Source organism: Pleurodeles waltl, chromosome 7 (genome assembly GCF_031143425.1).
Source record: "Pleurodeles waltl isolate 20211129_DDA chromosome 7, aPleWal1.hap1.20221129, whole genome shotgun sequence".
Lineage (NCBI taxonomy): Eukaryota > Metazoa > Chordata > Amphibia > Caudata > Salamandridae > Pleurodeles > Pleurodeles waltl.
In genome coordinates this window covers 369699153-369725877 of record NC_090446.1, presented here as the reverse complement: position 1 = coordinate 369725877, position 26725 = coordinate 369699153, and positions in this window count along the sequence as shown.

Sequence of the window (26725 nt, the reverse complement as noted above, 5' to 3'; positions counted from 1 at the left end):
AGCTCCTCCTTTTTGGAAGAGCTCTTAATGGGAGAGGCAAAACCTTTACAAAACTGCTTCAACTGAGATACTGTATAGCTCTCCAATTTTTCCAAATCAAAAGCAGTTCCAGCTGATGCATCTCCTGACTGAGACATGATGAAGAGTTAAAAGTGCAAAGTTCCAAAGGCAGAAAACAAGTTCCCAAATGAAGTTCAAGAAAAGTCAATCAAGGGATCAGCAAAAATAGAAGTAGAACAAAAAAAAACAGTCCCAAAGAGAAAAAGCAAAATCACAAAACAAATAGTATGTGGTAACGTAGTGGTCTGAACTCAAAACAGTAGTGTACTCTTAGGCCCATATTTATACTTTTTGATGCAAAAAGTATAACGCCGGCTACTGCCATTCCAAAGCGCCAGCCAGGTGTCGTATTTATGGAATGACGGTAGCCGGCGCTGCGGCCTGGTTAGCGTCAAAATAAATGACGCTTACCGGGCAGCAGAGGCGTAGGGAAGACTGGGGGTTGTGCGTCAAAGAACGGTGCAAGTCAGGTTTGAGTCAAAAATATTGACTCTAACCTGACTAGCATTTTTTTTACGCACAACCCCCATAGAAATGACTCCTGTCTTAGGAAAGACAGGAGTCATGCCCCCATGCCCAATGGCCATGCCCAGGGGTCTTCTGTCCCCTGGGCATGGCCATTCGGCACAGTGGCATGTAGGGGGGTGCAAGTTAGGCCCCCCATGCCACTTCTACATAGATAAAAAAATACTTACCTCTACTTACCTCTACTTACGGTAAGGGGTCCTCCACATGTGGGCAAGGGTGACAGGGGGTGTCCCTTGGGGCAGGGAAGGGCACCTGTGGACTGATTCCATGGTTGGAGACTATGGAAATGATCCCACAGGTCCCTTAGTGCCTGGCCTGACCCAGCATTAAAAAATGACTCTAAACTGGTTTAGAGTCATTTTTTAAGGCCCTCCCCCTCCTGTGCATCATTTTTGCACGGGAGTATAAATAAGGCGCAAATGCCTTTGAGTCATTTTTTGTCGGGAACGCCTGCCTTGCATGTCATTAACCCGAGGTAGGTTCCCACGTAAAAAAAATGACTCTAACTCCATAAATTTGATGGGAGACGGGTCTAGCGCCAAAGTATAAATATGAAGTTAAGTTTGCGCCAAATTTGCGTATAAAATAAATGACGCAAATCCGGCCCAAACAGAGTATAAATATGCCCCTTAATTACTGTATGTCAAGTACAAATACAAGTCCAATCCCATCCACTGATCACCAATGCTAGAAATGGGGTCTTTGGTTGGCAGTCAGATTACCTCCTGTCCAAGCAAGGACCCTCACTCTAGTCAGGGGAAAAGAGAAACACCCTCAGCTAACCCCTGCTTACCAACTTGGTAGCTTGGCACAAGCAGTGGGCTTAACTTCAGAGTGCTAGGTGCAAGTATTTGTACCAACACAAACAGTAACTTAATGAAAACACTACAAAATGACACAACACAGGTTTAGAAAAATAGAAAATATTTATCTAAACAAAAAAAGACCAAAGTGACAAAAATCCACAATACATAAGTCAAGTTATCAATTAAAAAGAAAAAAGAGTCTTCATGTAGTTTTGAACACACACTAAGGTGGTCATTATAACATTGGCGGTAAAAGGTGCTTACGGCCGTGCAGAAGACCGCCAACACACCTCCGCGGCAGCAGAAGTCCGCCACAGCTATTATGACCCACAGCACTGAATCCGCCAAAATTCAGACACCCACACAAGTCCGCAACACCAAAGGTCAGTGATAAACTGGCGAAAACAAATCCTCCACCGTCACGCCAACAGAAATACGCCCACAACATCACTACACACGAATCCACGCAGGGGTCTTTCAACCGCGGTATTCCATTGGCGGTACACACTGCCGCGCTCAAAATATACAAACATATACAAAACACTACCACATTGGACAATTCAAAATACACACACCTGAAACACATACACTCACCACTCCCCTCCCACACACCCAATACAATATAAAACACACACCCACATCACCCACAAACCCCTATGACCACAATTGAGAAAGAAGCACACAGAGAGACACCTCCATCAACAATACTAGCATCCACAGGCACACAACACCATCACCCACATAACTTCTACGCACCTCACACTACACAACACTACATATCATCACACTTATCACCCCACACACCACCCCACACATCACCTACACCACCCCATGGCACGGCAAAGACACCCCAGGTTCTCGGAGGAGGAGCTCAGGGTCATGGTGGAGGAAATCGTCCAGGTAGAGCCACAGCTATTCGGAGCACAGGTGAAGCACACCTCCATAGCTAAGAAGATGGAGCTATGGCGAAGAATAGTGGACAGGGTCAACGCAGTGGGACAGCACCCTAGAAATCGGGAGGACATCAGGAAGAGGTGGAACGACCTACGGGGGAAGGTGCGTTCTGTGGTCTCAAGACACCACCTGGCGGTTCAGCGGACTGGCGGCGGACCCCCACCTCCTCCCCCACAACTAATAACATGGGAGGAGCAGGTCTTGGAGATTCTGCATCCTGAGGGCCTCGCAGGAGTAGGTGGAGGAATGGACTTTGGTAAGTCAAATCTTAACTATTACATCCCCCACCCTACCTGCATGCCAGCACATACCCCCACCCTCACCCCATCACTCTAACTCCTCACAAATGTCCCAACATCACAAACCACACATCCTAACACCAAGCCCTGCATGCAACAACAAAGCATGGACACCCATCACTAAAGCATGCCCACTGCACACACCTATACACCCCCCTAAACCACCATCACACAAGGTCCCACACAGGAATGCAAGCACGGAGGTACACGGTCACCCACCCATTGCACACCATGCCACACACAGATGTAATAAACATCCTTTTATACTCCTGCAGGACCCCTACCCAAGGTCACCGGACAGGAGGGTCCACACATGTCCACACCACCAACAGAAGAGGCCCACAGTGATGACAGCAGCTCTGGCCAACTGGATCTAGATGACCAGCCCGGCCCATCGGGGACCTCTGGACAGTTGGTTCCCCTCACCCAGTCACAGGCCACCCAAGACCTTCCCCCCTCTGGAAACACCAGCACACCACCCACCCAGCGGGCCCATACCTCCGTCCCCAGGACACATCAATTAGCAGTGTGTCCACCACTACAGGGAACCCAGGATGACCCACCACCCCAACAACAACAGCGACCTGGGGGCAGTGGTAGTGGGCACACGGTCCAGGGGACGGAGGCCCAGGAACACAGGGGAACTGGGAGGGCTGCTGTGTGACAGGGGGCAGACAGGCCAAGGGAACCCAAAATCCACAAGGCCCTCTCCAACATCATGGGAGCCTACCACCACTCCCAGGAGACAATGGAAACGGTACTGGCCAAGTTTCAGGAGACCCAGCACATGCAGGAGGAACAGTATACGGGCTTCAGGGAGGAACTCAGAGCCATCAATTCCACCCCTGACACTAGCATGGACAATGAACTGCCCACCACCTCCGCCGGCGCTAGTGGACAGGAGGTACCGCCACAGGACCACCACACCAGCACCCCACCCCCTGCAGAGGGAGAACCACCTCGCAAACGGTCCCTGAGATCCAGGACAAAGACAGAGAACGATGCCAAGACCCCCGCCAAGAAATGAGACCACCCTCATTTGTCATCCTACTGTCCCACTTTGTCACCCTGTCCATCCTTAAACTGCCCCAGCTCCACTTCCTATGTCCATTAGGGCAATGCACCAGTGTGACTAATAGACTGGACTTTGCCATGGACATTCCTCCACCATTAACCCTCACCATTTTGCTACCCCCTCCAATATTGAGCACTTAAATAAACACTCTTAAAGCACAAAACAATCTGGAGTCAGTCTGTGATTTCGGAATACTGTATTAGCAGTCACTGTGGCAAAAAGCTCTTTCATTTGTAATGTCAACACACCTATGCCACACAGCTCTAGTCCATGAGGAATCAAAGCAGATGTCACACTGTGGGACCCACATCTGTGAAATCGTATGGGAAAGTGACAACTCAGTGACCATACACTGGGTGAAAACGACAGACAGTAGAAAGGTAGTAGTGTTTAAGTACATGTAGTAGGCAGGTTTGTATTCTTACCTGTATTTCACTGGAAATATTGCTGGATCACTGAGTCCCTGTTGTCCATGCCTTCTTCTTCTGCTTCCTCGTCTTCACTGTCCACAGGCTCCACAGCTGCAACAACACCGCCATCTGGACCATCCTCCAGCAGAAAAGGCCAAGCCAAGTTGTGAAGCATACAGCAGGCCACGAAGATCTGGCACACCTTCTTTGGTGAGTAGAATAGAGATCCACCTGTCATATGGAGGCACCTGAACCTGGCCTTCAGGAGGCCGAAGGTCCGCTCGATCACCCTCCTAGTTCGCTCATGGGCCTCATTGTAGCGTTCCTCTGCCCTTGTCCTGGAATTCCTCACTGGGGTCAGTAGCCATGACAGGTTGGGGTAACCGGAGTCACCTGCAAATGGCGAGGGACAACTGTTAGACACACACTAACCTGTAGGGATAGCCCCAGACCCAGACAACTATTCCCACTGTCTTGCTTCCAGGTGCTCATCTAATAGCCACACACGGTGCCTCTGGAGTTGACCCATCACATAAGGGATGCTGCTATTCCGCAGGATGTAGGCGTCATGCACTGAGCCAGTGAACTTGGCATTCACATGGGAGATGTACTGGTCTGGTAAAACATACCATCTGTACATTCATAGAATGATAACTCTTCCGGTTTCTGTACACCTGTTCACTTCTGTGGGGGGGGACCAAAGCCACATGTGTCCCATCAATGGCACCTATGATGTTGGGGATATGTCCCAGGGCATAGAAATCACCGTTCACTGTAGGCAAATCCTCCACATGAGGGAAAACGATGTAGCTCTGCATGTGTTTCAGCAGGGCACACAACACTCTGGACAACACATTGGAAAACATAGGCTGGGACATCCCTGATGCTATGGCCACTGTTGTTTGAAATGACCCACTTGCTAGGAAATGGAGAACTGACAGCACCTGCACTTGAGGGGGTATTCCTGTGGGATGGCGGATAGCTGACATCAGGTCAGGCTCCAACTGGGTACACAGTTCCTGGATTGTGGCACGGTCAAGCCTATATGTGATGATCACATGTCTTTCCTCCATTGTCGACAGGTCCATCCAACGGTCAGTACACCGGAGGATGCCGCCATCTCCTCACATGTCCCAGCGGACGGTGCCTATGAAGGACAACAGCGAGCACAGAGTCAAACAACTCAGAAGTACGTACCCAGAGCTTACACAGAACACCAATCATAATCTAAAAAGAGGCCTGTATGTGTGTTGAGTCTAGGCCTAGGTATGTGTGACACAGTTGAAAATGAAGCCATGTGGGCTCCTGTAATGGCGGCTGCCTGACCTCTAAAGTGGGACAATGGGATGTGAGGTAACTGCGCTGGTGTTGTACACCATCGCGCTAGGCGGTCGAAGACCACGGCGCAATGCTGCATTGGTTAACATTGGACCCTATGGGTCCCAGGAGCCAATGACGATGTACGCCGGCGGTGACGGTACGCACCGCCGCGGATGTGACCGCCATTTTCTATCTGTTCAATCACTCGATACCTGATCTTCGACAGGAGAGGACCTACACTGCAAGTGCTGCTATGACCTCGGTCTGGAAGAGACAATGGCTCGAGTGTCTGGGGAAAGGGCCCCTGCCTTCACATTGGAGGAGTTGGAGAAACTCGTGGATGGGGTCCTCCCCCGGTACACGCTACTCTACGGTCCTCCAGACAAACAGGTAAGTACAATGGGAGCATGTTGTATGGGCTATGCCTGTGTGGAGAGGTGTGGATGGAAGAAGGAAGGGGGGAGAGTGCGGCGTGCATGAACAGACGGTGAGTGCATGTGCCACATGGGAAGGGTAGGGATGGGGGCCAATGACTGTGACGGTGCAGTTGGTAATAAGTTTCTCTTCCCCCTGTACAAATCATGTAGGTCAGCGCCCACCAGAAAAATATATTTGGCATGCCATCGCCAAGGACGTCCGGACCCTGGGTATCTACCACAGACGGAGCACCCACTGCCGGAAAAGATGGGAGGACATTCGCCACTGGAGCAAGAAGACAACGGAAGCTCAGCAGGGGATGGCCTCCCAACGTGGGAGGGGTGCCCGTCGCACCATGACCCCCCCTGATGTTCAGGATCCTGGCGGTGGCGTACCGGAGTTGGATGGGCACTTGAGGGCATCACAGCAGCCACAAGGGGGTGAGTACACTCTCATTCTGCTGCTTTTGCGTGCAGCGGAGGTGTCTGGGTGGGGGAGGTGGGCTGTGGGTTTCCCTAGGCCAGGGCGAGTTCCGTAGGCAAGGTCCCTCCGTAAGGCAGGCCATGTGGCACCACACCGCACCTCTGTAGAGTGCCAAGTACACCTAGTCATGCCCCTGTGTCATCCATGTGTGCAGATGTCATCTATAGCCTAGTAGGCCATTTCCCAGGAATTGAACAGTGGAGCCCAAGAGCGTGGCGTAGTGCAGGGGGCTTGTGTGTCTGTTGTGTCCGCCAACGGTAGTGGTAATGCATGCACTCAACATGTCTTTCTTCTGTCGTCGTCCCCTTTTTGTGGTCTCCCTGGTCTTGTGTGCATTAGCATCATCAGGCGGAGGAGCTCTGGCACCGGAGCATGAGGGGGCTGCATTCCACATGGCCATGGAGGGCCACAGTACGGAATCGGACTTCACCAGTGAGACGGAGGGCGAGGGGAGTTCCACGGTGGGGACAGGAGCTGAGACCAGCGACACAGACTCGTCCTCTGATGGGAGCTCCCTTGTGGCGGCGGCAACATCTGTGCCCCCCCATCTACAGGTACAGCCACCACCCCCCTTCCAGCACCGCCCTCCCAGCAGCCCCTCAGCCTTTGCCCCGTGGCTGCTCACCTGGGAGGGTGGGCATCACCTTCGCCTCAGGCACCTCAGGCCCTGCCCCAGTCACCCCTGCTGCCCTCAGTGTCCCTCACTGTTGAGCAGTCTACCATTTTGAATTCCACCCAGGGTGTAGAAAGGCAGTTGCAACAAACAAATGCATTCTGGAGGGCATTCATTCTGGTCAGGCGGCCCTTCAGCCAGCTTTTCAGACTCTGGCCTCAGCACTGATGGCAGCCATTATCCCTGTGTCTAGCCTCCCCCTCCAACTTCCTCCACCCAGACCCAATCCCCTGTACCCCAGCCTCTCCCAAGCACACCTCTAGACCAGCATGCACACACATCAACACACAAGGGAAGCTCAGGCAAACATAAGCACCACACATCCCACAGGCACTCATGCAAGCATCAGACACATGCAGACACACCAACATCCACTGCCTCCACTGTGTCCCCCTCCTCCTCATCTCCCTCCTCCCTCCCAGTCTCGTCTACACTCACACCTGCATGCACTACCTCTACAGCCACTACTACCATCACCAGCACACCCACCACCAAACCCCGCTCACGTGCAGTCACCACCCCCACTACCATTCACACGTCCCCTGTGTCCTCTGCCAGTGTGTCTGTGACTCCCCCTCCCAAGATACACAAACGCAGGCACACACCCACCCAACAGCCATCTACCTCATGACAGCCTCCAGCGGATGCACCTTCACCCAAGGTCAGCAAACGAACACCTCCCACAACCACAACCTCTTCCTCCACTCCCAAACCCCCTCCAGCTACCCGTCCCAGTGTCTCCCCAAAAAATTTCCTGTCCAACCTTGACCTCTTTCCCACACCTCCCCCACCCCGTCCGTCTCCTAGGTCCCGAACTAGCACCTTAGCCACACCATCTCCGGGACCAGTGGTGCCTGTAGTCACCGGAATCTGGAGTGCACCGGCCACCAGGGCAGCCAGTGTGGCACGGAGCCACAGCACAGACAGTCCCCCACCTGTGAAGCATCAGAAGTTGGCCAGTGGCCGGCAGGAGAGGGGGAAGACTCCAGCCACCAAAGCCACTCCCAGGGGTCCCGGTAGGAGTGTGGAGTCAGCTGCGACACCTTCCAAGGTGGGAAATGGCCACAAGAAACCAGGAAAGTCTGGCCACAAGAAAGTCATCAGGTCTGGGAAGAGAAGCACGGCGGAGGAGACCGCCATCATCCCCGCTGCCCAGGAGGCCACAGCCGTCATCCCCGCTGACCAGGAGGCCACAGCCGTCATCCCCGCTGACACAGAGAGGACCGCCAGCACAAGCCCCGCTGGGACAGAGAGGACTGCCAGCACAAGCCCCGCTGGGCTAGAGAGGACCACCAGCATAAGCCCCGCTGGGACAGAGAGGACCGCCAGCACAAGCCCCGCTGGGACAGAGAGGACCGCCAGCACAAGCCCCGCTGGGCCATGAAGGACCGCCAGCAACTGAGTCACCTGCAAAGGAGCCCGCCGCTCTGAAACACCGCTAAACAGGGCCCCGCCGTCTCAAGCACCGCTGAACAGGGCACCGCCGTCTCAAGCACCGCTGAACAGGGCACCGCCGTCTCAAGCACCACTGAACAGGGCACTGCCGTCTCAAGCACAGCTGAACAGGGCACCGCCGTCTCAAGCACCGCTGGCCCATGAGCGCCAAGGGCACTGACGCTACTGAGCCCGTCACAGGCAGAATGAAGCACTCTGGGCACCATGCCCCCTCCAGAACCAGTGGAGAGATCCATCCACTACCTCTCTCCTTAGCAGGATGAAGCACTCTGGGCACAATGCCCCCTCCAGAACCAGTGGAGAGATCCATCCACTACCTCTGTCCTTAGCAGGATGAAGCACTCTGGGCACAATGCCCACTCCAGAACCAGTGGAGAGATCCATCCACTACCTCTGTTCTTAGCAGGATGAAGCACTCTGGGCACAATGCCCCCTCCAGAACCAGTGGAGACTGTTATCCACTTGAGAGACTGTGGCTTTGCACTCCCCAGGATTGAACAGTGGGCAAACCACCCACTGGAGAGACTTGTGAGACTGTGGCTTTGCACTCCCCAGGATGGAACAGTGGGCAAACCACTCACTGTAGAGACTTGAGAGACTGTGGCTTTGCACTCCCCAGGATTGAACAGTGGGCAAACCACCCACTGTAGAGACTTGAGAGACTGTGGCTTTGCACTCCCCAGGATGGAACAGTGGGCAACCCACCCACTGTAGAGACTTGAGAGACTGTGGCTTTGCACTCCCCAGGATGGAACAGTGCGCTACCCACCCACTGTAGAGACTTGAGAGATTGTGGCTTTGCACTCCCCAGGATTGAACAGTGGGCATGTGGCCCTCTCGTGGATTTGGCATTGTGCACTCAACCGGCTGAGGTGCCCCCCCTTTCCCTCCCCCTGAGGTGCCTGTTTTCTTGCTCTCTTATGCCCCTGCAGTGTTCTCTCCGTCATGGTCGGGGATATTGTGTGGGCCTCGCCCATACCGTGTGGGCCCAGTGTTCCACTGACTTAATTGGAGCACTACCTGGATTACTATGCTTGGTGTATATTTTGTTAATGGTGTATATATATATTTTTGCCTACTTGCTTTTAATATAATACAATGGTTACACTCATTTTCTTTTGTCTTTGCATTCTTTCGAGGGGGTTGGGGGGTGTCAACTGGGGCCTCTCGGGTCCAGGCAGGTCTTGCGTTGTTTTTACACGGCCAGCAGTATTTACGTTGGAAACCCAGCCGCAGGATGATGCGAGAACCACGCAGCGCGTTTTGCGATCTCACCAGCCTCAGTCAGCGATTCTGAGCGTTGTTTCTCCAACTCCGTGCATCCATTCTTCACTCGTGTTACAGTCGAGTGTCGATATTCAGCTGCAAAGCCGGTGGTGCATCGATTTCCTAGCCGCAGATCAGAGTTGTGTCAATCTTTTCCCTCACGGCGTTCTGTGAGTGGATTTCTTACTCTTAGGCTGCCAGCTTCTCCTTTCAGGATACCAGGAACTGGATGGGCACCACAGGGCAGAGTAGGAGTCTCCAGAGAGACTCCAGGTGCTGGCAGAGAGAAGTCTTTGCTGTTCCTGAGACTTCAAACAACAGGAGGCATGCTCTAAATCAAGCCCTTGGAGATCTTCACAAGATGGAAGGCACACAAAATCCAGTCCTTGCCCTCCTATTCTGGCAGAAGCAGCAACTGCAGGATAGCTCCACAAAGCACAGTCACAGACAGGGCAGCTCTTCTTCCTCAGCTCTTCAGCTCTTCTCCAGGCAGAGGTCCCTCTTGGTTGCCATAAGTGTTCTAAAGTCTTTGGTTTTGGGTGCCCTTCTTACATTCAATTTCTCCTATGAAGTAGGCGTATTTCAAATCAAAGTCTCTCTTGAATATGAAATCCTGCCTTGCCCAGGCCAGGCCCCAGACACTCACCAGGGAGTTGGAGACTGCATTGTGTGAGGGCAGACACAGCCCTTTCAGGCTGAATGACCACTCCTCCCCTCCCTCCTAGTACAGATGGCTCATCAGGAAATGCAGACTGCACCCCAGCTCCCTTTGTGTCACTGTATAGTGTGAGGTGCAACCAGCCCAACTGTCAAACTGATCCAGACAGGGAATCCACAAACAGACAGAGTCACAGAAATGGTATGAACAAGAAAAGTGGCATTTTCAAACACACAATCTTAAAATCAAGTTTACTAAAAGATGTAATTTTAAATTGTGAGCTCAGAGACCCCAAACTCCACATGTCCATTTGTTCCCAAAGAGAATCTACACTTTAATCATATTTAAAGGTAGCCCCCATGTTAACCTATGAGAGGGTCAGGCCTTGCAACAGTGAAAAACAAGTTTAGCAATATTTCACTGTCAGGACATATAAAACACATTACTATATGTCCTACCTTAACCATACACTGCACCCTACCCTTGGGGCTACCTAGGGCCTACCTTAGGGGTGTCTGACATGTACGAAAAGGGAGGGTTTAGGCCTAGCAAGTGGGTACAGTTGCCAAGTCGAATTTACAGTTAAAACTGCACACACAGATACTGCAATGGCAGGTCTGAGACATGATTACAGAGCTACTCATGTGGGTGGCACAACCAGTGCTGCAGGACCACTAGTAGTATTTGATTTATAGGCCCTGTGCAGCTCTAGTTCGTGTTACTAGAGACTTACTAGTAAATCAAATATGCCAATCATGGATAAGCCAAGTACATACACATTTTGTAAAGGAGCATTTGAACGTTAGCACTGGTTAGCAGTGGTAAAGTGCCCAGAGTAACAAAAAGAGCAAAAACAGAGTCATGTCCACTTCACAACCTCATTCCCAGTGCCCCATCAATAACTTTCTGGTACGCACAGTGGATTTGGTTTAAAATGAAATTAAGTTGGCAGAGTACCGTATTTCTTTAGTGGCAGAGGATATTGAAACTAGGCTCCCTAGCAAGCCCTTGAACCCTGCTGCCATATGCAACATTGGTTCTGCAAAAAATACGCCTCATGATAGTCCACCCCGCGGCCCTGTTACTCAAACCCCTTGCATGGACCTGGAAGGGGTGATTTCAGATAGCAGCTGGGGACGCAGATGGGAGTGTTGTTGATTGTTCCGGTGTGCGAGATGTTCTATGTGGCTCCTTTGACTCCAGCCCATTGCCAAAATGGAGAAGGAGGAACGCTAAGTCAAAAATTAAATCTGCCCCAAAGTCACAGCCCTTGAGTTGAGATATTCTGTGCCCTCACACACCCCAAATGTTGACCCTTGGGCCTCCCTGAAGATTTGGTTCAATGATTTATTGGACTATAAACTGCAACTAATCCATACTCGATTAGCAACACTAGAATCTGGTTTGGGTAATTTAGCCTCAATGTCGGTGAAGGACCCCCTGCAAGCACAGTCAGTAGCATCTTAGTCAGGCGCCTTCGATTGCTCCTCTGTTAGGGGGATGGTTTTGAGACCTAATCACCTTCTTAGAGTAGCCACCCAAACCTCTACAGGCTTACAGAATGGGAGTAGAGAAGGTAGCTGAATTGACCAGCTGGCCACTCTTCCTGAAAATTCACACACACAGGAGCTTACTCCTCAAATTGCAAATAATACTCCATCCCTTGGTAGCCAGCAGGAACAACAACAGGCGGTCCACCTCCTAACCCAGTAACCGGTTATAAATCTGCCACCAGCCCCTTGCCCATATGTGATCATTTTGGATAATGTCCCTAAGCTTCAAGGCCCCATAAAGGAATCTACCTCAGCCCTTAAAAACAAAGTTATTTTGTGTTTAAATACAATGTAAGTTTAAGTGGGACCTTTTCAAAGAGATCCTGTTTGTCCGTCCGGTGTGTGGTATATGCTCAGTGAGGAGACAATCACTTGGAGACCTCGTGGTTGTCAACTTCAGAGATCCAAATGTTGCCGGGGAAATTTTAGCTCTAGCTGATGCCAGTACAGTGAGGCTGAAACAGATTAGAATTCTACCGTTGGGTTATTTTTATAAACATCTAGCCCCCACGAGAGATGCTCAGAACACTTAGAACACCCAGACTTTCCATCAAGCCCCTATATGGGGCTCAGGGAGCTGCTCCCTTCCAAGCCACCTTCCACTTAGCAATCACTACTCATTTTTTATTGAACTGGAAGAGGTGGATTCACTACCAATGGGAGCCAAAATTGAGCCTAGCAGAACTACTGGCGAAGGGAATTCGAGGGAGAAGGGCCATATTGTCACCAAGCAGATTGTATCTGAAGTTAATCCACCTGTAAATGTTCCTGGGGAACAGGCTGCTTTGCCATCCAAGAGGTGTCCATCCAACTGATAAAACTCAACACTGGAAACTCCTTAGTTGGAATGTGGCCGATCTGGCTTCAAAGTTAGAAGTTGAGGGTTGGCGGCAATTTATATCAAATTTTGATATTATCTTCATGCAGGAAACCTGAGCTGTTTCAGAATTGGTTATTGGCGGAAACACTAGCTTTAGTAAGTTTGCCACCCCCTCACCTTCAGGTCATGCTAAAGGGGGCCTGGTGGCCTGGTTCAAGGTCGTTCTTAGTTACAAGTCCTTACCAATAACAATGGACTCAGATGGAATTCAAGTGTTTGAAGTTCATTGGGGTGGCAAGTTAAGAATTTATCTGGTGAATTATTACAATAACTTTGCATCAACTAACAGCTCTTCCTTCCTTGACGTCTCTCTAGCTATCAATTGTTTGGATGATAGGGCTCATGCGAGTGGCGGGCCCTATAATGTACATCTGGCAGGGGGTTTCAATGCCAAACTGAGAGATATATCCACCTTAGTGGATTTCCCCTTTGATCCCGCTAGTAGCGAAGTGCATCAAATAGGGCTGAACCCAAAGGGACGGTACCTATATGCCCTCCTTCTGACACACAACTTGGTTAGCCCCAAATCCTGCCCAGATATCGCAGTGGCACCAACTTTTTTGGGCCGGGGCTGCAGCTCCACAATTGATTACATATTAGTTTCCCAGAACCTCTTACCCCTGACCAATGGGCTTGAAGTGATTCCCTCAGTTTTCAGTGACCATAACCCCTTAGTGATTCAACTTAAAGTGCCCTCCCAGACTAAACTGAGAGAACTTGGTCCCAAACTAAAACTAGGGACAAAGGACAATGGTAGGAGGGTAGTTTGTTGCTCGGCAAATCTGACATTTATTATGGACCAGGTGCAAACCTCTCCCCCATCACTCCAAACATTAATTCAAATAAGCAGACAGGACCCTGCCATTTGCCTAACAGGTTTTGCTGAGCTCAAGTCAAGATAGAACAGTGAGAAAATATAATAGAAGCCTGTAAAAAGAAGGACTCCCAGGCTTTTTGGAGGGTAGTATGGGCTGGCCTATCAGAAGGCAAACTACCAGAAGCAATTATATTGCATATCCTCCCTGATGCTTGGGTTGGCCATTTTTCAGGTATCTTTGGGGCTAATGAGGTAAGGGGTCAATCTGTACAGATAACTTTGCCCTTGAACCCTGGCTCCCTCTTTTTAGAGTGTGAAGTCCTCAAGGTGATTTGTGATAGTCTCCCAAATAAGGCCCCTGGTCCGGATGGGATCCCAATGGAACTTTTCATAAAATACCCACAGTTTTGGGCCCCTTTGTTGACCAGGATTTGTAATAGGGTGTGCAGGGTTGGACCCCCTATATCATGGCAAACTTCTGTAGTGGTTCCAATATTAAAAAGGTAATACTTTAGACCCTAGTTGTTATTAGCCAATCTCGCTGCTCGACTCCTCCTCAAAATTAATGGGGAGGGTGGTTTTGGAACGTTTGGTCTCTTGGGTGCTGGAGATAATAATTCTTTCTTGGGTCCAATATGGTTTCGGGAAAGTTGAACAGTGCCTGAAACTTTACCTTCTTAAGGCCAAGTACAAGTATGTGAAAGGTTGGTTCATTCACTTGGCCTTTATGGACTTGTCTAGCGCGTTCGATTATGTCAATAGAGAAAAGCTCTGGGCAATTCTTCCAAACATGGGTCTTGATGAAGGCCTAGTAGATCTTTTGAGACTCCTTCACCAGGGCCAGAAGACTAAAATAAGGTATGGGTTGAATGGCAAGACCACCTCTCATTTTGGTGTAAGTCGGGGTGTTCGCCAGGGGTGTGTCCTCGCCCCCATTCTATTTCTTTTATAAATTAATGACTTGGAGAAAACCTTGGTTACTACAGGAGCTGAAGTGCCCCCCATATACACAATAACGCCACTCCAGCCCTACTGTATGCAGATGATTCAGTCTTACTGGTGAGGACTGCAAATGGGCTCAAACTGCTAGTGGATAGTTTTGTTGAGTTCATGAAAAATTTAGACCTTGAAACCAACTGCTCGAAGACATTTGTAATGGTTTGTGGCCCTAAAAATACCAAGACGTGCCCTATGCGGATAGGAAAATGAAACTTAAGGAAAGTAGGTTCCTTCTGGTATCTGGAGCTAGAATTTTACGAAGCATGTCATTGGCGTCCCTGCTTAAAAAACAGCATTTTACCGATGGTGCGTACAGTGGGTATTACTCACTCCATGGCCGCCAATATAGGGTGGAAGCCGGTTGCCCCCATATTGGAGGTTTATAAGAGAAAATGTCTGCTGGCTGTGACCTATGGCATTGGGTTGTGGGGGTATAAAGATTTTGGGAACCTTCAGGTAGAGGAAAATCGATTCTGTCTCCGGTCATTGGGTGTCCCGACCTATACTCCCCATTTTTCTGTCCACCAGGAATTGGGTCTTGAATACTTACAGGATAGAATTAGCGTTGCCCCTTTGGAGTTGTGGTGTGCAATTTGGCTTAATAAAGAAGTCGTCCTAAACCAGCTGATAATTCAGGTTTGCCTTCTTAGTGATCCTGCTTGTTCAGTCCCATGGCTGAAATATATCAAAGGACTTCTGAATGAAGTGGGTTTCCCACATTTGTTTAAATATCCGCATTTGATTACCAAAAAAGACAAAACGTGGATATGTGACCGCTTCTTTGAGTTAAGGCGGGCAGCTCATGAATCAAATGAAGTGGTTAAGGTAACTGTCAAAGATTACTGTATGGTGCAAATGTGCCCGGGCCTAGCCCCTTATTTATAGTTTGCACATAATGTGTATGAGAGATTGCTTTTAACTCGCCTCCGACTAGGATCCCTTCACTGGTTACTGTCCTTTCGTCAAAGACACTTCTCCTCCAGCACTATCTGTATCTAACCCTGGGATGAGCACTCCCTACAAACGCTGCTACATTTCAAGTTCTTCTGTAAATACTATTTGCCTCTATTGGTACCCCTGTTACAAAATTATAGCTTTACCAATTGCAGGGCTGCTTTGCATTTTCTTCGCCTGTTAAATGATTATGAGGCATGTACCTCCGTGGGCCTTTTTCTGAAAGGAGCGGTGGCCTGGCGTAAGAGGAAGCTGTTTTAAAACAGTTGAGATGATTTGCTCGTAGGCGAGGACCTTCATTTTTAAAAATATTTTTTATGTTTTTACATTTCATATGACAGGTGTTGATTTGAATTGCATATAGGGTAGAACCTGTAAGTGTTGCTTATAATTTATATGCCTCTTTATCTTGCGTAAATGTTAGGATCTTCAACCACATGTATGGTCTCGGTGATTTGCGTGCAGGTTTTTATTGGTGTTTCTTTTGTGGATATTATTATATCCGAATAAAGATTTTACTTACTTACTTACTCATCAAACAGTCACAGCAGACCACAGTTTATTAAAAGTTTCATCCAAATAAATCCACATGACTAGTTCCTGGGGTGCCATGGCCTCAAAAAGTTACTAGAAATCTCTCACTGAGAGGTTTTTGTTGTCCCCTAAGTATAGAAAGTATTTTTGACATTTTAATTTCTGGGAGCCCAGAGGCATGTAAGTATTTCTGTTGTCTGTTGAAGGATATTTTTCTCTGGAAATGACATGAGCCACTTCAAAGAAAAAACAGTGGCATGACAACCAAATCAGAAGCCTTTAAAAAAAATGATTTAATGAGTGTCCACTGCTGGATGATTTTCCCAATATGTGGTGGGCATTTATGATGCTTTTAAAGTACCACCATGATGTACATTATGTTGCAAACTGAATGGATATCAGCAGGAATTGCTTCAGAGTAGATATCCTAAATAGAGTTAGTTGCTCCAATACTATTTCCACTGGAGAGAGTCTGTCACATGGGTTTTTATATAGTCAGACCTAACAACTCAGTGTGTTCAAAAAATCATATTTGTTGACCTCTAAATTAGATGAGGAAACCCAAAGGAATCAAAACATTTATATTATCTGTGTGTGTTCTCCTCTAAAAGGCTACTTTTGTCTGGCTTTAGCCCTCAGCCACAAAGGGTTTTGTTTCTAAATGTCATCTAAGGGTTGTGGTCTACTTTCTTGGGAACATTGATGATAAACATGTTTTTCTTGTCTAAAATATCATCCTCTACCATCTAATTCTGGATTCAAGACATTACCTCTCTATGTCTAACTCTGGTGTAGAAATTCACCACAAGGTTTATGCTGGTGCCTCTGCTTTCAGGAATTTTTAGGATTTTGAACTTTCTGTAATCAAGGTCAGCGCAAAGTTAATTGTGTCTACTAAGTTTGCCAGTCTATTAGAAGGTACTCTCAGGTTCAATGTGGGATATGTCATCAGGGCAGCCTCCTGTATTCTAATTTGAAGACATCTGGTTGTGGATGAATAATGAGGTAGAGCGTGTAAAGTACCCATATGAACATACTCCCACAATATGCTCAACTTTGCAAATGCTTGTGGCTAAAAGAAACACTAACAATACTAAATATACAATATGGAATGGTGCACCCCAATGCTCAGAATTCCAATAATCTCAATATGTTGTGGTGCATTCAATTCCTTTATCTCGTCAATACAATTCCAAAAGAGACACAAAATAACAGAATTGAATACACTACGACATAATGAGATTACTGGCCTTCTGAACATTGGGTGCACCTTTCTTATTGTATATTTAGAATTGTTCTTTGCAGCTTGCAGCAGCTCCACACAATGGCTGGGACTTAGGAAAGTGTGCACCAATTTATAGGATATTGAACTCTGAAGGAGGTGAGGTTTAGAGTTTCTGCTGTTGTGAAAGCATTTGTTATTTAAAGAAACACTGAGAACTCATTACGGAAGTCGCTAGTTGCTATGAAGTATACTTCAGATAATTCATCTAGTCCAGCATGGGTTATAAGAAGCGCTACAGGGGTACTCACTCTGTACATAGGCACTCTAAAAGTGTGGGGAGAGTCCACAGATCGCTAGATGGACCACAAGTGTAATCTCCAGTGTCAACATTGGGTTGACCACAGTATGTTCTTTTTTTTTCAAAAGGCTTTATTAAATAAGCGCTTTGTGTATCTTATTAAATCCATGATGAATTAAAGTGGCTGGTTTGGTACTTAATACTCGTACATCCTATTGCTATCACAAAACACACGTCATGACAAAAGAGCTATAGGTAATCCTGTAGTGCACAATGAATGAGGAATAATGGTATCAAAATGTTATCAAAGTGCTGAAGTGAAATTACTGCTCATAACATCATAGGTAGAAGATTTTGGCCACAGGGGAGAAGATCTCCCTGTGGTAAAGTATAGGAAAACATGGTAAATTTTATAACAATTAAAAATATTGCAAATATGTCATAAAAAATGTTCATATACAATAATTGCATATCTTTATTTTAAATGTAGAAATAATTAATTCAAATGTCACAGCACATTAACCTTGATGTGTATTAAATAATTCTTTAAAATGTTTTAAGCTAAAAAATAATATGCCCAAATTAATAAAACACCTATATTCACATTTTTTATTTTCTTTAATAAATGGTAACATTTATTAAAGTATTTGTTAAGCATGAACTTTAACCAATACAAATTGTTTAACAAATGTTTGAAGTTTATCATAATAGTATAATTGTAATATTAAAATATCTTTATTATTTAAGTAAACAATAAGTGTTTTACTATTTTTTAATACTAAATAACAATAATTGCAATTTGTAAATATTATTTGCTAAGGAGTATCATTTTATGCGTCTACATCAATAATTTTCAATGGGAGAGCATTGATGTGCCTGACGGTGGCCATGTGTGGTGTTGGTCTTTCTCTGAGGCTGGGCTGGAGTACATTTACTACTGCTTTGGGACCTTTTTGGCTTTAGTAACTTTAGAAGTGCTGTCTGTGAATTGCAATGGACTTACGTGCTGTCTGTGAATTGCAATGGACTTACTTGTGTGAGGCTGGGAATTTTGCTTTTGTATGCCCCTCCATAAACCTTTCTTACCTCTCCCTAAACCCTTTCCATTTAGATGAAAGTTTTACCCCATTTTCCATCTACCTCCCACTACCCCTCCCACATTTACTGATAAAATATAGACTGGTGTTTCCGTTGATCTCTGTACTTGCGGCAGGGATGACCCACACAGAAAAAATAGGAGAGACGGAGGTGGAGGTTTCTGTGTGTAGGTTTGTGAATTTAATTTTGTAGTAAGTGTATAGCACTACTGTTGCAATAGTTTATATACTAAAAATACAATTTGTGAGTCTGGCTTGTGGAGTTCAGCCTGAATGGCTACAGCTAGATCACAGTGGGGGATGTCTTTAGGAATTACCTACAAAATATGCAACATAACCATGAAAGGGCCATCAGGCTTCATCAAACCACCCTTGTAAAAAAACAATGTATATTTAATAATCTCAAAGTATTACCTTTAAGGGTGCAATTGATTAGCATCCAACCTGAGTCTGAGTTTTGCAAAAGGGCAGTGAGTGAGACTCCGTACTCCGTGCAGTTTTTTCAAAGGCTAGTGTACCTTTTATATTTTGTGCCCTCAAGTTCTAGCACACTCTAGTCCACCACACATGTTAGAACAGTGCAAAGGGACATCTGTCATGGGCCATATCATGAGGGGTCAAGTTTCTGTGGGTTTTTTTAGGCAGCAGGTATTTAGCCGGTTGACAGGTTAATAGTGAATTTTCTTTGCTGTGTACTCAGCCGCTGGCTTAATAGATTATTTATTATTTGGCCAGTGCCTTGCAGATTGCAAGGAAATTTCACTAGTTCTCTGATCACTGGTTAAATAGTAGAGATACTGCACCGTTTGGCCAACAGCTATGCAAATAACAAGGAAGCTTCACTGTTTCCCCATCAGCTAGCAAACTTTTCTGTTTATATACCTATTTGCTTTATAGCAGAAATGATTATTATTTTGGCAAGTAGCCTTGGAAATAGCAAAAAACTATCACTATTTATCCGGCAGCTGGCTCAGTCACAGACATTACAATCCATTTCACCAGTGTCCTTGAACCAGCAAAGAAATGTCATTATTTACCTGACTTCTGACTAAATAGAAGAACAGCAGTCATACAAATAAAAAATGAACTTCATTATACACCTGGTGGTTGGCTAACTAGTAGAGAGTTTGCACAACTTGGCCTGTAACTGTGCAAATAGCAGAGAAACTTTACTATATAGCAGGCTGCTTCTTTAACAGCGTACATTTAGACATGTTATGCCTTATGTAGATTTCAAAAGGCACTTGCCACCAGGTAAGACAGCAAAAATAAACACAACTGGTAACCATCTCTTTCTGCAAGGTCATAATGTATTATTATTTCATTTGCAAAACGTAATTGCAAAAAATAGTGTATAGACTTTCTGAATCGAATAGTTTGTTTTCACACCAACCACTATACTATTAGTTTAGATCACAAAATACTGAATTGCAGGAATTCACACAATGGCCTGCCTAGTTGATATTCATTACAGTATTGATTACCCTCTTGTTAAATACTATGTCGTTTTTAACAAATAGTGTAGCACTAATTTCATACAACCACTACTCCGACTAACCAGTCAACATGTATAACCACATAGGTGTGTTGCTGTTGAGTCTAAGCACTGCTTCTATTTTCTACATGTAAATACGATGCATTCCCTCTTTCAACAGGACACGTTTTGCATTTACAAAGAGTGTTTTGTGGAAATGTATGGAAACATTTGAAATGTGGTCTGAATAATAATCATTAGAGGTTGAGGGATTAAAGGAGTGTGATTATTTTTTGCACTCCCAAGATCATAAACGTGTAATTCAATTATTGCGAAAATATTATTATGCAAGGTTTGCAAGTGCTCTACCAGGCTAACATGCCAGTTATTCTGACTTTCCCTTTGTTCCTCCCCAGGGAACTCTGCAGAAAATGCTCCATCCTTTTGCTTTTCTGTTTGGTGGAGAGCTGATCCAAATTGTATCCATTTTGAGTGAAAGTGCCTACTTGCCCATCCACCCATGTTGTACAGTGACAGGTCCTAGTAGGAGCAGATTAATATTACATTGGCACAAGACTTTTAACCTGCGGTGCTGTGGGGAACTTAGCTGGTCATACCCTCAGTGTCTTACCTTTGTAATTTTTGGAAGGTCAGTACGTGTGGTTTATTAATGCTCAGTGAATGGTAGAGTACATTTGGGTCTGGATGGTTGCAGAACAAGTTGGCGGTCCTCTAGCAGTAGGCCGTCTTAGTCCATAGTGCACATGCTAGTGTGCACATACTGCTTCCTAAGTACACCGCCCTGAAAAAAGCAGTATTTGGTAGATGAGGAGAAAGCTGCCAACCTAGTCCCCTCTTCACTTTAAGTTTCTCCCTGCTCTAGTGAAACCCACTTATCCCCTGCTTCCACTATTGTTATTGGTTTCCCAGGTAATGGGAGCAAATAGAGAGGGATGTCTGGCCTGGAATCAGCACAAACATTTGGTTAGTAGAAAGAAGAACATCTCCAGGATTGTTCGACTTTGAATTGCAAGATTTGTACAGTGCTTCTTGCCGCTGATAAGGCACCAAAGCATTGCTCATTGTTGATGTTGCGTGGACCATGAGGGACACATTAAGCACGAGGGTCAGAAATGTGCTCCAATCATTTCATAACAAACTATTGATTGTGCTTAAACACGAACTGAAGCAGAGTTTTAGGAAAGAGATAGTTGATTTTTCAGACGTGCCATCTTCTTGATTGTCTTGTTTGGTTGGTAGTGGGCCAGTTTCTAGTAAGGCCTATATGACAAGTCTTAGGTATCATGTATCCAATTGTGTGACAAAGGAGTGCTTTTAAAAGGTGTAAGATAGATGGAGTCGCACTTATGGATATGTACAATTATCCTGTATTCTAACCTGTGCATGATTATCCTCAGGGGTGGAGGGGAAAGTAAGAGCAGCCCCTCAAAAATAACAAGAGTTGCACCATGCAGTTGAACACAGATCTTTATCTAGCCATAAAACAGAGAGTGTTCCACAGAAGAAAATGGTACTGTCTGACTAACAGCACCCTTGCCATGACTCTGCTTACTAGAGATATATAAAAAGGACAGTGGGTGGCAAAGCAGCCTGGTTGTAAATCAGTTATATTGCTTGTATGTCTCAGGGATTGGCTCAGCTTCTCCTTCAGTTCCCAGTTACTTTGCCTTGTTATGGCAGTCAATATAAGCAAGAAAACATTGAAAAAACATTCAGAAAAAAAGTTGATATTATAATGACTGCGCTCCAAGTGTTAGCCTGTTTGTGCAGCATTTTCTTCTTGACTTCTTGAGGAAAGACTTTGGAAGTGTCACTATAGTTGATGTGGCATTCATATATCCAACTTAATCATCACCGGCTCTCACACAGATAATCTTCAAAAACCAGAAACCAACATTTTTCAAAATATTTATCTTTTATTGTATTATTAACACAAACACATAGGATATTTGCTGCTAACTGGAATATAAATGATACATTCATATTTAAATGCAAGTGGTTATTTAATATTTAAGGTGAATAGATATTTATTTATACATTAGTCCTGATTCCGAAAGAAATCTTTCAGAGCTCAAGAGCACAGAACTCAAATATCAACCAACAGAAACAAAAACGAATTATACAGCCCTGTGCTTATCAGACACAATAATGTATTATCAGCACTGTGCTTATCCTAGTACATTGAAAGCACTTTAACCCCACAGTAAAATCAAATGCGGCATAACTCAAATAGGAATACATTTACTGGGCAGTAATTTGATCTACAAAAACCCGCTACAGTTACTTCTGCTAACACTAGGAGTTCTCCTAATACCTACAGTCCCTAAAGACAGAATATAGGCTGACGTGTTTCATGACTCTCTCAATGTCAAACATTGTTTCTTCAGGGCCTCATAACGTTTTTGGCAGATAGCAAACGTATGCACAGCCAATTGTTACAACAAAAGGTGAATCGCATTATCCAGTTTATCTAAAATTTAACCAATGAAAAATTAGAAAAGATAAATAAAATAGAACTAATCTATAGTAAGTAAGATAACATAACTTCCACGTAGACAAACAATTGCTAGAATAAAAAATAAATTAGATTATTGGTAGATAAATTAAATAAGCTGTAATATTAGCTTTTTTGTCCACCAAAACGCCGAAACAAGAAGAAAGAGAAGAAGCCCCGGATCATCACCCAGTAATCTCTAATACAGAAGAATCACAGAAATCTGAGTAACAGAAGAAAACACCAAAAATAAATAAAAGACCACAAGGTGCTAATATGAATGCTAAAAAGGTGACAACTAACAATTTTTCACTCTCCCTCACTTCAGTATCTGAGTCTCAACCTCCAGCCACAGGGATGCAGTCAATACACTTGCACTCTCTGGAGAAGATGCATTCCACTTGTCCTAGCAGTCAGACTTTCACCAAGCACCGAGCCTTACTACTACACACTTGCTCATAGTTACTGCATGTACAGGGACGTGGAATATCTACAGGTCTTCATGCCCAGCACCTCTTTGTTTCCCTCCCAAACACTTGTGCCCCATATGTTTCTCCACCATCCTTAATCTAGTCGCCATGAGATTTTAAGACCACTTTTCTGGCACTGAAGAAATCATTGCTGGCCATAGTTCCCAGTGTTATCACGGTTGGCAATCATAGCACTTTGTTACTCAGAATCAGTCCGTGATCTATCAGCTCTTTCTGCTCATCATTGGCTTCTAATGGTCCTGATCTTCCCTTTGCTGATTGCCATAGCCCTTTGACCCCTTTGCCCATTTCACCTGTTGCTGGTACTATTGTTTTTGTTTTCTCCCCTCCCATCAGCTTATCACCTGCTGTTTCCTTTGCCACTATAGCTAATCCTTTGACAGTCTTCTCCTTCATTCCTTGCACTACTCCCCGAATTCTGTCCGTGCCAACTGTTTTCTTACCCAGTTAATTGCACAAGACAGTTCCACTTTTCCCTACCCTCAAGCTATTTGCTTCTCCCCTTTGACTCTACCTCCTTCCTTGATGATCTTCCATGTTCCCTATCAGAATCACTGCATCCACATCCACTGCTCTCGCCATTCGCAAACCTCCAACTTGTTATTCTACTTCCCTTCTCTGCCTTTTTTTTCTTGTCACCAACTTTTCATCCTTCTTGTAAAATCTTCCTCTTCCTCCAACTCTGAGGCACTCCACCCACTTCCACTGCCCTGTTCCTGTACGCACTCCCTTCTATCCTCTTGCAGACTCTTTCCCACTGGCTTCTACAGTACATAATTCCTTTTAGCTGCTGAGTGCACCACTGTGCACCACTTCGCCCCCACCTCACTGTGTTCCATTTACATCACTTTCTGCTTCCATGCCCCTTTTTGCCCTCTTTTGCCCAACCGTTCCTATCTCTCCTGCTCTACAAGCTTTGCTATTTCCACTGCCTTCCTCCCCACCTTCATTTCCTTTTACTGAATATCACCTGGTGGTACAGCAGCATCCCCCTTCCCTTTAATGCCCCGTCTTCTTTTGTATTTTAATTACAATCATTCCTTGGTAGTCAGGGGCATCTCCTCCCTTTGGTTTCTCTTTTCCTGGTATGTGTCCAGAAAAAATACTCTTTTGTAGCCTCTTGAACCCCCATCATATCGGGGTCCCCTTTTGCCATTAAGATTTCCTTGCTTTATTGTACCTGGTGCCTTAGTGGGTGAGACTTAATACCTGCCCTCTCATTTCACTCTCCCCAATTTCCTCATCAATGTCCCTGCCTTCCTCATTACGGGTATGATTCAGAAATGTGACTTATATGTTTGAGTAAGTTACACTTTTGAGTAAGTTTAGTCTATTCATAAAATGAGAGTGTAAATTTACTCCAAAAGTATAACTTCCATATGTCCATGAACCTGAATTGACATGAGGCTAGTCGCAAACTGCAGAGGCTATTCACAAAGGTAACTTAAAATTCTGAATAATTTACTTGTGTAATTTACTCCACTTTTGAGTGTCTTTACACTCATGTTAGAAATGGGGTCTTTGGTTGGCAGTCAGGTTACCCCCTGTCCAAGCAAGGCCCTCACTCTAGTCAGGGTAAAAGAGAATCACCCTCAGCTAACCCCTGCTTACCCCCTTTGTAGCTTGTCACGAGCAGTAGGCTTAACTTCAGAGTGCTAGGTGTAAAGTATTTGTACCAACCCACACAGTAACTCAATGAAAGCAATACAAAATGACACAACACAGGTTTAGAAAAATAGGAAATATTCATCTAAACAAAACAAGACCAAACGACAAAAATCCACAATACATAAGTCAAGTTATCAATTACAAAGCAAAAAGAGACTCCATGTAGTTTTAAACACACACTAACACTGTTAGCGTGAAAATGTACCGTGGGTGCATCAAAAATAACCCCGCACGGGCGAGTGTGCGTGAAAAAGGGCTTGCAATATGTCGATTTCACTCACGAGCGAGACCTTGCGTTGTTTCTCCTTTCGTCTGGTCGGGGCTCATCGTTTCTTTTCTCCACAGGAGAGAGATGCGTTGATCCGGTCAGCACTCTCGGGTCCAGGCAGGCCTTGGGTTGTTTTTACACACCCACCGGTACTGGTGTCGGAAATCCAGCAGCACGATGATCCGAAAACCACGCAGAGCAGATTGCGATCTCCCAGCCTCCGTCAGCGATGCTGCGTGTCATTTCCCCAGCTCCGTGCATTGATTCTTCGGTCGCTTTGCAGGTGAGCGTCAATTTTAAGCCACGAAGCCGGCGGCACATAATATTTTCAGCCGCAGATCAGAGTTGCATCGATCTTTTCCCCGCACGATGTTCTGTGCATTGATTTCTTCCTCTTAGGCTGCCATCTTCTCTTTTCAGGGTCTCAGGAACTGAATGGGCACCACTTGGCAGAGTAGGAGTCTCTCCAGAGACTCCAGGTGCTGGCAGAGAGAAGTCTTTGCTGTCCCTGAGACTTCAAAAAACAGGAGGCAAGCTCTAAATCAAGCCCTTGGAGATCTTCACAAGATGGAAGGCACAAAGTCCAGTCTTTGCCCTCTTACTCTGGCAGAAGCAGCAACTGCAGGATAGCTCCACAAAACACAGTCACAGACAGGGCAGCTCTTTTCCTCAGCTCTTCAGCTCTTCTCCAGGCAGAGGTTCCTCTTGGTTTCCAAAAGTGTTCTAAAGTCTGTGGTTTTGGGTGCCCTTCTTGAACCCGTGTTCTCCTTTCAAGTAGGACTACTTCAGAGCAAAGTCTCTCTTGAATGTGAAATTCTGCCTTGCCTAGTCCAGGCCCCAGACACTCACCAGGGGATTGGAGACTGCATTGTGTGAGGGCAGGCACAGCCCTTTCAGGTGTGAGTGACCACTCCTCCCCTCCCTCCTAGCACAGATGGCTCATCAGGAAATGCAGACTACACCCTAGCTCCCTTTGTGTCACTGTATAGTGTGAGGTACAACCAGCCCAACTGTCAAACTGACCCAGACAGAGAATCCACAAACAGTCACAGAAATGGTATAAGCAAGAAAATGCTCACTTTCTAAAAGTGGCATTTTCAAACACACAATCTTAAAATCAACTTTACAAAAAGATGTATTTTTAAATTGTGAGCACAGACACCCCAAACTCCACATGTCCACCCACTCCCAAAAGGAATCTACACTTTTAAGGTAGCTGTAGGAGGCTGGACTGGCTTGTAGTGAGTACCAAGGGGTACTTGCACCTTGCACCAGGCCCAGTTATCCCTTATTAGTGTATAGGGTGTCTAGCAGCTTAGGCTGATAGATAATGGTAGCTTAGCAGAGCAGCTTAGGCTGAACTAGGAGACGTGTGAAGCTACTACAGTACCACTTAGTGTCATATGCACAATATCATAAGAAAACACAATACACAGTTATACTAAAAATAAAGGTACTTTATTTTTATGACAATATGCCAAAGTATCTTAGAGTGTACCCTCAGTGAGAGGATAGGAAATATACACAAGATATATATACACAATAGCA